Source organism: Cyprinodon tularosa, unplaced genomic scaffold, assembly GCF_016077235.1.
Source record: "Cyprinodon tularosa strain WSP-4 unplaced genomic scaffold, ASM1607723v1 ctg583, whole genome shotgun sequence".
Lineage (NCBI taxonomy): Eukaryota > Metazoa > Chordata > Actinopteri > Cyprinodontiformes > Cyprinodontidae > Cyprinodon > Cyprinodon tularosa.
In genome coordinates, this window is record NW_024039322.1 from 483,067 (window position 1) to 492,949 (window position 9,883).

The following is a 9,883-nucleotide window of genomic DNA, read 5'->3' on the forward strand; positions in this document are numbered from 1 at the left end:
CATACCACCTTGGAATGACTATTTGGTGTATCTGTGTGAGCTCCAAGCACCACTGCTCCCATGCGTTGGAAAGGTCGGGAGGCAGCTCATCATCCCAGTTCAGCCCCCGACGCCACATTTCCTGAAACAGACACTTAACACGGACAGTAAATGGCGTTAGAAATCCTATTGGATCAAATATTCTGGCAGATGACCTTAAAACACTCCTCTTTGTATTCTCTTTTCCTTGTAGAATGTTCATCAAGTGGTTAAGGTCAAATGTAAAGTTGTCGGTTTCCGGTCTCCACACTAAACCAAGTACCTTTAGCACATTTCCGTGTGTCTCAGTTTCTTGTGTCATGTCAAAGGAACAGTTTGACCACTTAGCTTTTAGTTCCTGTGAGTTTGTTGTCCACTTACACAGGTTCATGTTTGCAGCAGCCAGTATCTCCTTTGCTCCGGCGGTAAGTGTGTAGGCCTCGTCTGAGTTTCTTGAACTAGCAATCAGATCATCCACATAGAGCGAATCTCTCATCATTTTTACTGTTTCTGGTAGGATGTCTTGATATTTCTCTAAATGATGTCTGATTGTGGCAGCAAGTAGGAAAGGACTTGAAGTTACTCCAAACACAACGCGTCTCATTCTCATTATGCATGTGCTTGTGCTCTCTGCATCTGGGGGCCCTGTGAGCCACAAAAACCTCAGAGCGTCTCTGTCCCCTTCAGTGATAGAAATCTGCAGGAACGCCTTTGTGATGTCCGCTGTGAAGGCTACAGGATGTTGACGAAATCTGATCAAAATGCTCATTAGGTCAGAATTTAAGTTTGGGCCAGGTAACAAACAGTCATTCAAAGAGGAGCAACCCTTTTCATGTGATTAAGCATCAAACACTATTCTCAGCTTGGTAGTTACCTTGTCCTCTCTGATCACTGCGTGATGAGGTAAGTAGTAAGTCACATCAGCAGTCCCTGAATGACTGCTATCAGGTACTTCCTCACAAATTCCCTGCTCGGTGTAATCCTCTATTACATTATTGTATCTTTTGTACAGAGACACATCAGAATTCAGTTTTCTTTTCAGCATTTCAAATCTTTTCTGTGCAACCCCTTTGTTATCAGAAATCTTGGGCGTGTCTTGTCGCCATGGCAATGCCACTTCATATCTGTCATTAATGAATTTGACTGACCTGTCAAAGCTGTCAATGGCTTTCTTGTCATCCGATGTTTCTTCTCCTTTGGTGGAAATGCCCAGTGACTCTATTTCCCAGAATGCTCTCAACTGGTTAGAAATGTCCACTGGGTTTTCACTGACTCCAATGTGCAGACATGTTGCTTCATTCATACTCGACATCATTACTGGTCCTTGCACTGCCCAGCCAAATCTTGTTTCAACAGCCACTAAAGCATCTGAGAGTCTTTCAGTTTTGCCTGTGACTACTTTCCAGTAGTAATCTGCTCCAATAAGTACAGAAAGTTCCAGCTCGTCCTTGTCTCCTGTAGACACATCTGCTACTGGTAGTCCCTTTTCCTCCAGCTGATGCTGAATGTGCTCACTGGGAACCTTCATGACTGCAGTACAAAGCTGTGGTGTTTGGACAGCTTCTATTTCAAATTTCTGTTCTTTGTTTCTTACATTTTCAAGGATTAGTTTTATGACATTGCATCTGGTGGTTGTTGGGTTCTTTGAGCCAAAAGTGTGAAGATTTAATGTCTCTTGTTTCATCACTGGTAGCTTTAAATCTTTCACTTGTTTCTCATGAACAAAACTGCGTTGGCTTCCTCCATCAATCAAACAACGCACAATTTTCTCCCCCCAAGGTCCTTTAATCCTTGCTCTCACCGTTTGCAAAAGCACAGTTTCACACCTTTCTGGAGTCGGTTTAGCATTTTGTGGAATAACTGATGAGACTACAGTGTCACTGGTGTCCGCGGCAGCTTTTGTGGTCTCTTTTGATTCTTCTCCTTTCTCACACACTACAGCATGGTGTCTCCTTCCACAATCAGTGCATGTTACATTTTTTGATCTGCAGTCTCGGGCAAGATGTCTAGGCTTCAGGCATATGAAACACCTCCCCATTTTCTTTAACTTTTCCTTCCTCCCTGTGACAGTGTCTTCAGTGCACTGTTCTGACTTGTGGCTTGTACTGTTGCAGAATAGGCAACCGAGTGGTGAATTGGAACTGCCAGTATGAAGTGCTGCAGCTGATGGCACATTAGGTCTTTTCCACTTTTCTCTGCATAAATCCTGTTTATAATGTTGTCTGTAAGCAGCGGGTGCATCTTTCGTTTCTCTTGGTTTTGTTAAATGTGCAGCACGTTCCCTGCTTTCAACTTCTTGTTGTAAAAAACTAACAAGATCTTCAACCCCCCACCTTTTTCCTTTATCTGTTTTACGAGTGTATTCAAGAGCGAGATCATCGGGAATCATCTGGAGGAGAATGGGGCACAATAAAGCACCATAACTGTCTGACGCAACACTTAAAGCTTCTAGGCTTCTGATCTGCACTTCCACATCATCAAAAAGTTGTCTCAAAGCAACAACATCCGAGGATCTTTTTACTGGGCTCAGATTCAACAACTTAGACATGTGCGCACTCACAATTAGCTCTTTTCTGCCAAATCTTTGTTTAAGCATGTCTACAGCAGCATCATAATTAGTGTCAGTTACCTTCAACCCTGCAATTGCACGTGCAGCTGGACCGGTGAGGTAGGACTTCAAGTAAGTGAACTTCTCAGTTTTGCTTAAATCTGGATTTTCATGAATAGCGTTCACAAACTGGTCCCAAAACTCTTGCCACATACACACTTCTCCGTTGTATTTGCTTATTGAAAGCTTGGGCAGTTTTACCGAGGGTCTGCTTGCTGTTGACCGTGTACTTGCATCACTCAGCCGAGTGCCTGATAATGCAGCGGTGTCCACTAGAAATTGTTGTTCTTGTGTAGCAGCCCTGGCAATCGCTCTTTCTGCTCGTGTCCTCCATAAGTTTGTGTTGTCTTGATATTCTATTGTCCTCACCATGTCCGCATCTAACTCCTCCAGAGGAATTGCCTTCTCTATTTCTGGCTCAAGCTCTTGGAGGGTTTTCTCCTTCTGTGATAACATGGCTAGTAGCTCCAGCAAACGGTCAGCATTCACATCAGTCTCATTTGTTTCCTCTTGAATTTGTTGCACAAGCTTCGTAACAGATGCACGCAGAACAGTCCGTTTCTGTTTTAATCTCTGAAGTCGCTCCGTCATTTTTTTGTTGTTGTTGTTGTTAGCAGCTATCGGCTCGATCCCAACAAAGTTCCTTTTTACTCACGTAATCCCGTGTTTTCGGCACCAAAAAATGTTGTGGATTCAGCTGAAACATCCAATCTTGTTGAAAAAGACGACTGTAGATTCGATTTTCTGATATATAACTTTAATTCTGAACTGCGGCAACTTCCAACATTTACATAGAGCTACATCTTCTAGAAAATCACTGACTTCTTCGCTGGTCAGGAATCACAAACTAAAACAACCATGGCTGACATATGGCCCCTACGCCATCTAGTGGAGAAACACTTAAATGACCAAACATTACAATCTTAACCCAAATTGCATTTAGTTTTCATTCTATTTAGTAAACATATAAACAATATGACTTAAACATATAACAATATTCAACACAGGCAGTGCATATTAACTATGCAAACATTCAAAAATCATTGAAGAATATTGTAAATGACACAAACCAAAACGCAGCAATAAGAAATGAAGCAAGATCACTTGATAAAAAAATGGACAAGCTTGAAACAGCTTTTATGTGTACATTTTGGCATAGCATTTTACAGCGCTTTGAAAAAGCAAGTGCAGTTTGCAGTCTGTGGAACTGGACTTGTGTACAGCTGTGGATTTGGTGGGATCCTTGCGGGAGTACATTGGAGGTCTGAGAGATCAATTTGATAGGTTTGAGTCTCAAGCAAAGAAGTTGTCTCCAACAGTTTCACAAGCTTACAGAGTTACTGGTCGAAGATCAAAGACTCCAAAACCATTTTTTGGAGAGAGCGCCACCTCAGAGGTTGAATTATCAGCTCAACAAAAGTTCTCCACCAGTGTTTTTTGGGTGGTTGTTGACAGATTGCTTTCTGAAATCAATCGCAGGTATATTGCATATGATAACCTCAACAACACTTTTGGCTTCCTGAACAATATTTCTGGTGTTACTGTTCCAGAGCTAAGAAACAAAGCATCTCATCTCCAAAGTAAATATTCAGCTGACTTGGAGACGGACTTTGTGGAGGAAATTGTCCAGTTTAAAGATTTTATTTGTGATAAAGGCATCACATCTGCTCGATTGCTTTTACAATTCATTAGGGAAAAGAAACTGCAGGACATCTTCCCAAATGTGGATATTGCTTTCAAGCTTTACCTGACATTTCCTGTCACAAATGCAAGTGGTGAGCGATCATTCTCCAAGCTTAAAATAGTTAAAAATAGACTCAGATCCACAATGGGACAAGAAAGACTGAACCATTTGACTCTGTCTATTGAGAGTGATCTAGTGAGAAAGCTGGACTTCAGTGATCTTGTCAAGGAATTTGCAGTAAAAAAATCCAGAAAAGTGGGCAACTTTTCAAATTTCATATCAGACTAAGCTTAAATGTCTGATAACCCTTTCACTCATTACTGAAAGGGCTTGGCGTTACTGGTTAGGGCAGTGGTGTCCAAACTGTTTGACATGAGGGTTAAAATTATCTCAAAAGAACTTTGGGTCTGTAAAATAATTTAAAAACAAACTTGGTCTTTTTTAAAGTTTATCTGCTAAATTAAAGTAAAAATTTTAATGATTGTAGATACAAAACAAAGATTGTGCATGTGCATTATAAGACAGGCTCAAAGTTTCAAACTTTTCAGGGTTTAGTATTGTTTTCTTATTTGGTTTGCGTTCGAGTTCCTACAAAGAAGTTAAATGAAAAAGTGTCATTAATAAATGGAAATCTGTATTTTGTTCTTCATATTTTTCAAAATTTCTCTGTAAAAACCTTGGTCTAGAAGATGAAAATTGTTCATGTCCACCTCTGCTTTGGACTGGACAGCACTTTGGACTTACCTGGGTCAGGATATTTTCTGAAAACTACAGTATGCCTGATCTCTTTTATATTGTTTATATCCATGTTCTGTCTGACTGGCAGAGAAGTACTTTTTTTTACATTTATTTCCTCCAGAGTTGTTTGTAGTTTGTGACAACTGGCTTATTAAAGTTGTCAAAACTTACTGTTCGGTCATTTTCTGCTCATCCTCTAAAACAAAAACACACATATATATATATATATTTTTTTTTTTTTTAATACTCTAGCCCAGGGGCCCCCATCCTGACTCCAGCCCAGGGGCCCCCATCCTCCTAAATCCGCCCCTGGTTAAGGGTTTTAAACGTCGAAAAAACTATTAACAGAAAAAGAGGGTTTGTTCAAGTTTATTTTCAAGATTCAGTCTCAAAGGTCAAAACCTCCAGTCAGTTCCACCTGCAGAGGACAGAAGCATCAGTACCACAATCAGCTCTCATGTAGTTCACAATATTCAGCCCTTACCTCATTAAACCTTCTGATCTCCTTTAGACCCAGACCCTGGGTTCTGTGGTGTTCCAGGTTGGTCATCAAATGTATCCTGGACATATTTGGAGTTGAACTGGTTGTTTCGTGCTCGCTTGTAGCCGTTGCTGGTATGGATGACGTAGGAATAAGGGTACAAAGGGCGGGGGGCAATCACTGACAGAGGAAGCTGGAAAGCAGAGGCCTGGAAAGACTGCTGGAAGCCACTATTGGAGGGTCCCATTCTGAGCAAGTCATCAATCATTGTAGAGATTGAATCATCTTGTGCAGGTGAGGAGCCTGCATCAGCACCAACACCAGAGAAGGGACCAAAAGTAGAACTAGGGACTTTGCCAAACCCCGGGTCAGCAGCAGCACCGGAACCAGACCCAGGTCCACCTCTCCTGGAGCCACGGCTTCCATAGAAATAACCTGCATCCATTTGACCTGAGCAGAGAAAGGAAAGCCAAGTCACACTGTTCAAAGCCTCTGGGTTAAAATACAAAACTCACCCAGTCAAAGCATTATGCAGCCAGGAAGTTTAAGCTGTACACTAAAATATGGTGCTACTAGATATAAACCCAAATCCAGGAAGAACATTCACACCCACCTTGTTGAACAGGAACACATGCTGCAATATGGAGGAGCAGGAAGCCAATCCAGGAGCTCCTATTGAGACAAGATTGTTGAGAAAATACAAGAACAAACATCTCAGCCATAAAAGATTAAAACCAACAACTCACATGAAAACACCCTGAAACACCATGATGACCTCAGAGAGAGAAAAGCTTTGTGCTGTAACTGCTCTGCTGCTGCAGCTGACTTTATATCAGAGCCTCAGCTGCTCTGATGACCCTCATCATGTTCACCTGGAGCCTTGATTCAGAAAGTGGGATTAACCTATTCTGAGTAGAGAGCAGTTAACCTGAGGCAACTTAATCTGCTTTATGATTTTAGAACGGAAGCCATTTCACCAAACCAAGATAAGGGATTAAGTCTGGATTTTCTGGAATAATTAAGCTTGAACTCAGTTTATGAAGGTAGTAACACATCGGTCACCGTGGGGATTTTTTTCTGTGTAGAGATCCTGCTGTGGACAAGACTACTAACCAGACTTATTTAGTCCTGGCTGCTGATCACACCAATGAGAAAATAATGAGTTTCGTCATTGATCACATTACCTTATCTGCATTTTGTGGTCTTTTTATAAGGCTAAAAATAAAAACCACTAGTATATATTGTTATATAGTAATATGTACCATTATATACCATTATAAACACTACAAGATTCTAGGTAAACAATGTTAGTTTTCAATGTGTTTTTAAAGATGGCCTTTTGTTCTAAAATGGACAGAATTGCTTTTAATAGACTATTATGTTGAAGGGATTAGAAAAATGCCCAGATTTGACTTTCATAATCATTTGCATCATTACAGCCTTTCTGGGGATAACATTCACTACCTGTGCAGACTTCAGCACAGAGCCATGCCTTTGCTGATGATGATCAGTGCTGGGCTCTGGTTTTCTGCTAGTGGAATTTTCCCGTACGAAGTAGGAGATGCTGAAAGTCTTTGCAAAGACAATATTTGCTGCACCTTCATAGGTGTGTATTTGGCATTAAAATAACTTTCCCTGATCAAAGAAAGAAAGAAAATCAAGGAGGGATCCTACAATATATCATGCAACATGAATTAGTCTAACTTTGAAATAGGTAGATTACTTCTGTTCATTGTTTTATACAGGATTTCCTGTATAAATATTATTGGTGCCAAACACATTAAGATTACATGCTCTTCTGGAGCAGATGAAGGTTTTTATCTGGTTTTTATTGACATCATGAGTTTTGTTCCCAGAGTAGAAAATCTTGAAGAGCCAAAAGTTTGACACCTGTCCTGTTCAGGTAAAACCATCAAGTGTCTCTTTTCCAAGGAGATATTAAAATTATGAATAAAATCAACTGATCTTGCAAAGCAGGCTTGTTTGATCCATTTATTCATGTAAAGAAACTCTCCTGTAAACCTCATGTCCTGCTGAAGGAGATCCTACAGGTCCAATAAGAACTACTTTAAAATAATAAAATTTATTTTTTATCCTTTAACTCTTCACTATTATGTTATTCTTATACATTTTTCTAAGGTCCATATTTGTGTGACCATTTTTTTCTATAATCTTTTTGCTGCTGTAAACACCAGAATTTCTCCATTGTGGGACAATAAAGGGATTTTTTATTCTATTCCATTCTTTTCTAAAATGTGTTAGTTTCACAGCGGTAAGCAGACTAATCAGGTCTCGATTTAATATTTCTGACTTCCTCTTAGCAACATCATTCAGTGCTTCAATTTGAATAAGTAAGTTCTTCAAGGTTGGATGTAATTCTGTGATCTGTGTTCTCCTCTTTGACGTTTCACTATCGCAGTAGAGCAGCACATGTGTTTTTTACTGGATCCAAACATTCTCAATAATCACAGTGGTTCTTTTTCTATTTTTTGTTCGTTTTGTTCTATTTTCAGAACAAAACGTTTTTTTTCCAGTTGTTGTTACTTGGAGTAAAAGATACGTTTCTCTGAATTCTTGGCCAGTTTTTACAATGTCGGTATGGAGTTCTCTCTGTTACGCAGCTTTTCAGATCTGGGTTGAATTATTTGTTTTTTGACTTTGCTTCAAGCGTTACCCAGTGAGGGCTACTGGTCTGGTTATTGTCATCAGAATCAGCTTATTGTTTCTTGGCTGCGTTGGTAAGTTGTTTCTCTGATTTTTTTCTGTTTTAAACCACTGATGGGATTTACGGATCATGTGAGATTAGGTCATAATTAGCGTTTGCCTCCACATTCACTTTCAGTGATTGATATTAATTTCCATCACAGCTATTTTCTGGGGAGGCTTGTTAAAGTCCTCTGTGGTAAAGGGCTGGACTTGGACTGTTCCTTCTCTCGGATGCAATTAAAATAACATCAAAATCAAGTGAGTAAGTAAGTAAAATATTTAAAAAGTCATCCAGTGAGAGAATCCCTGAAAGTTTGTTTGTTTTTTTGTCCAATTATCTGTAGATTTGACTAAGAGATAGTAAATATATAACTATGTAGATGACAACCAGATTTACATCACAATGTCACCGGGTGACTCTGCACCTGTTTGACCTTTCACTGGCATCACTAGTACGTCTGTACTCTACAAAGGTCGTTGAATGAAATGTCCATTTTGACAGGCTAAATGATATTGTACATTAGTGAAACTTTACCAACCTAAACTATAAACTTTTAAATTAAAGGCAAGGCCAGCTTATTTACATAGCACAATTCAGTACAAAGACAATTAACATGGAGATATGGTAATGATGATGATCAAACTCATTATTTTCTCATTGGTGTGATCAGCAGCCAGGACTAAATAAGTCTGGTTAGTAGTCTTGTCCACAGCAGGATCTCTACACAGAAAAAAATCCCCACGGTGACCGACGTGTTACTACCTTCATAAACTGAGTTCAAGCTTAATTATTCTAGAAAATCCAGACTTAATCCCTTATCTCGGTTTGGTGAAATGGCTTCTGTTCTAAAATCATAAAGCAGATAAAGTTGCCTCAGGTTAACTGCTCTCTACTCAGAATAGGTTAATCCCACTTTCTGAATCAAGGCTCCAGGTGAACATGATGAGGGTCATCAGAGCAGCTGAGGCTCTGATATAAAGTCAGCTGCAGCAGCAGAGCAGTTACAGCACAAAGCTTTTCTCTCTCTGAGGTCAACATGGTGTTTCTGGGTGTTTTCATGTGAGTTGTTGGTTTTAATCTTTTATGGCTGAGATGTTTGTTCTTGTATTTTCTCAACAATCTTGTCTCAATAGGAGCTCCTGGATTGGCTTCCTGCTCCTCCATATTGCAGCATGTGTTCCTGTTCAACAAGGTGGGTGTGAATGTTCTTCCTGGATTTGGGTTTATATCTAGTAGCACCATATTTTAGTGTACAGCTTAAACTTCCTGGCTGCATAATGCTTTGACTGGGTGAGTTTTGTATTTTAACCCAGAAGCTTTGAACAGTGTGACTTGGCTTTTCTTTCTCTGCTCAGGTCAAATGGATGCAGGTTATTTCTATGGAAGCCGTGGCTCCAGGAGAGGTGGACCTGGGTCTGGTTCCGGTGCTGCTGGTGACCCGGGGTTTGCCAAACCCCCTAGTTCTACTTTTGGTGCAGATGCAGGCTCCTCACCTGCACAAGATGATTCAATCTCTACAATGATTGATGACTTGCTCAGAATGGGACCCTCCAATAATGGCTTCCAGCAGTCTCTCCAGGCCTCTGCTTTCCAGCTTCCTCTGTCAGTGATTGCCCCCCGTCCTTTGTACCCTTATTCCTACGTCAT

At 40.3% G+C, this 9,883-nt stretch overlaps 1 long non-coding RNA gene across 1 annotated transcript; it reads left to right on the plus strand.

Annotated features, from left to right (window-relative positions):
• The first annotated feature begins 9,098 nt into the window (after positions 1–9,098).
• LOC119797443 lies at positions 9,099–9,625 on the plus strand. Its single transcript, XR_005282589.1, has 3 exons — positions 9,099–9,295; positions 9,370–9,428; positions 9,592–9,625. It is a non-coding gene; the product is annotated as an uncharacterized LOC119797443 (long non-coding RNA).
• Positions 9,626–9,883: the final 258 nt, after the last annotated feature.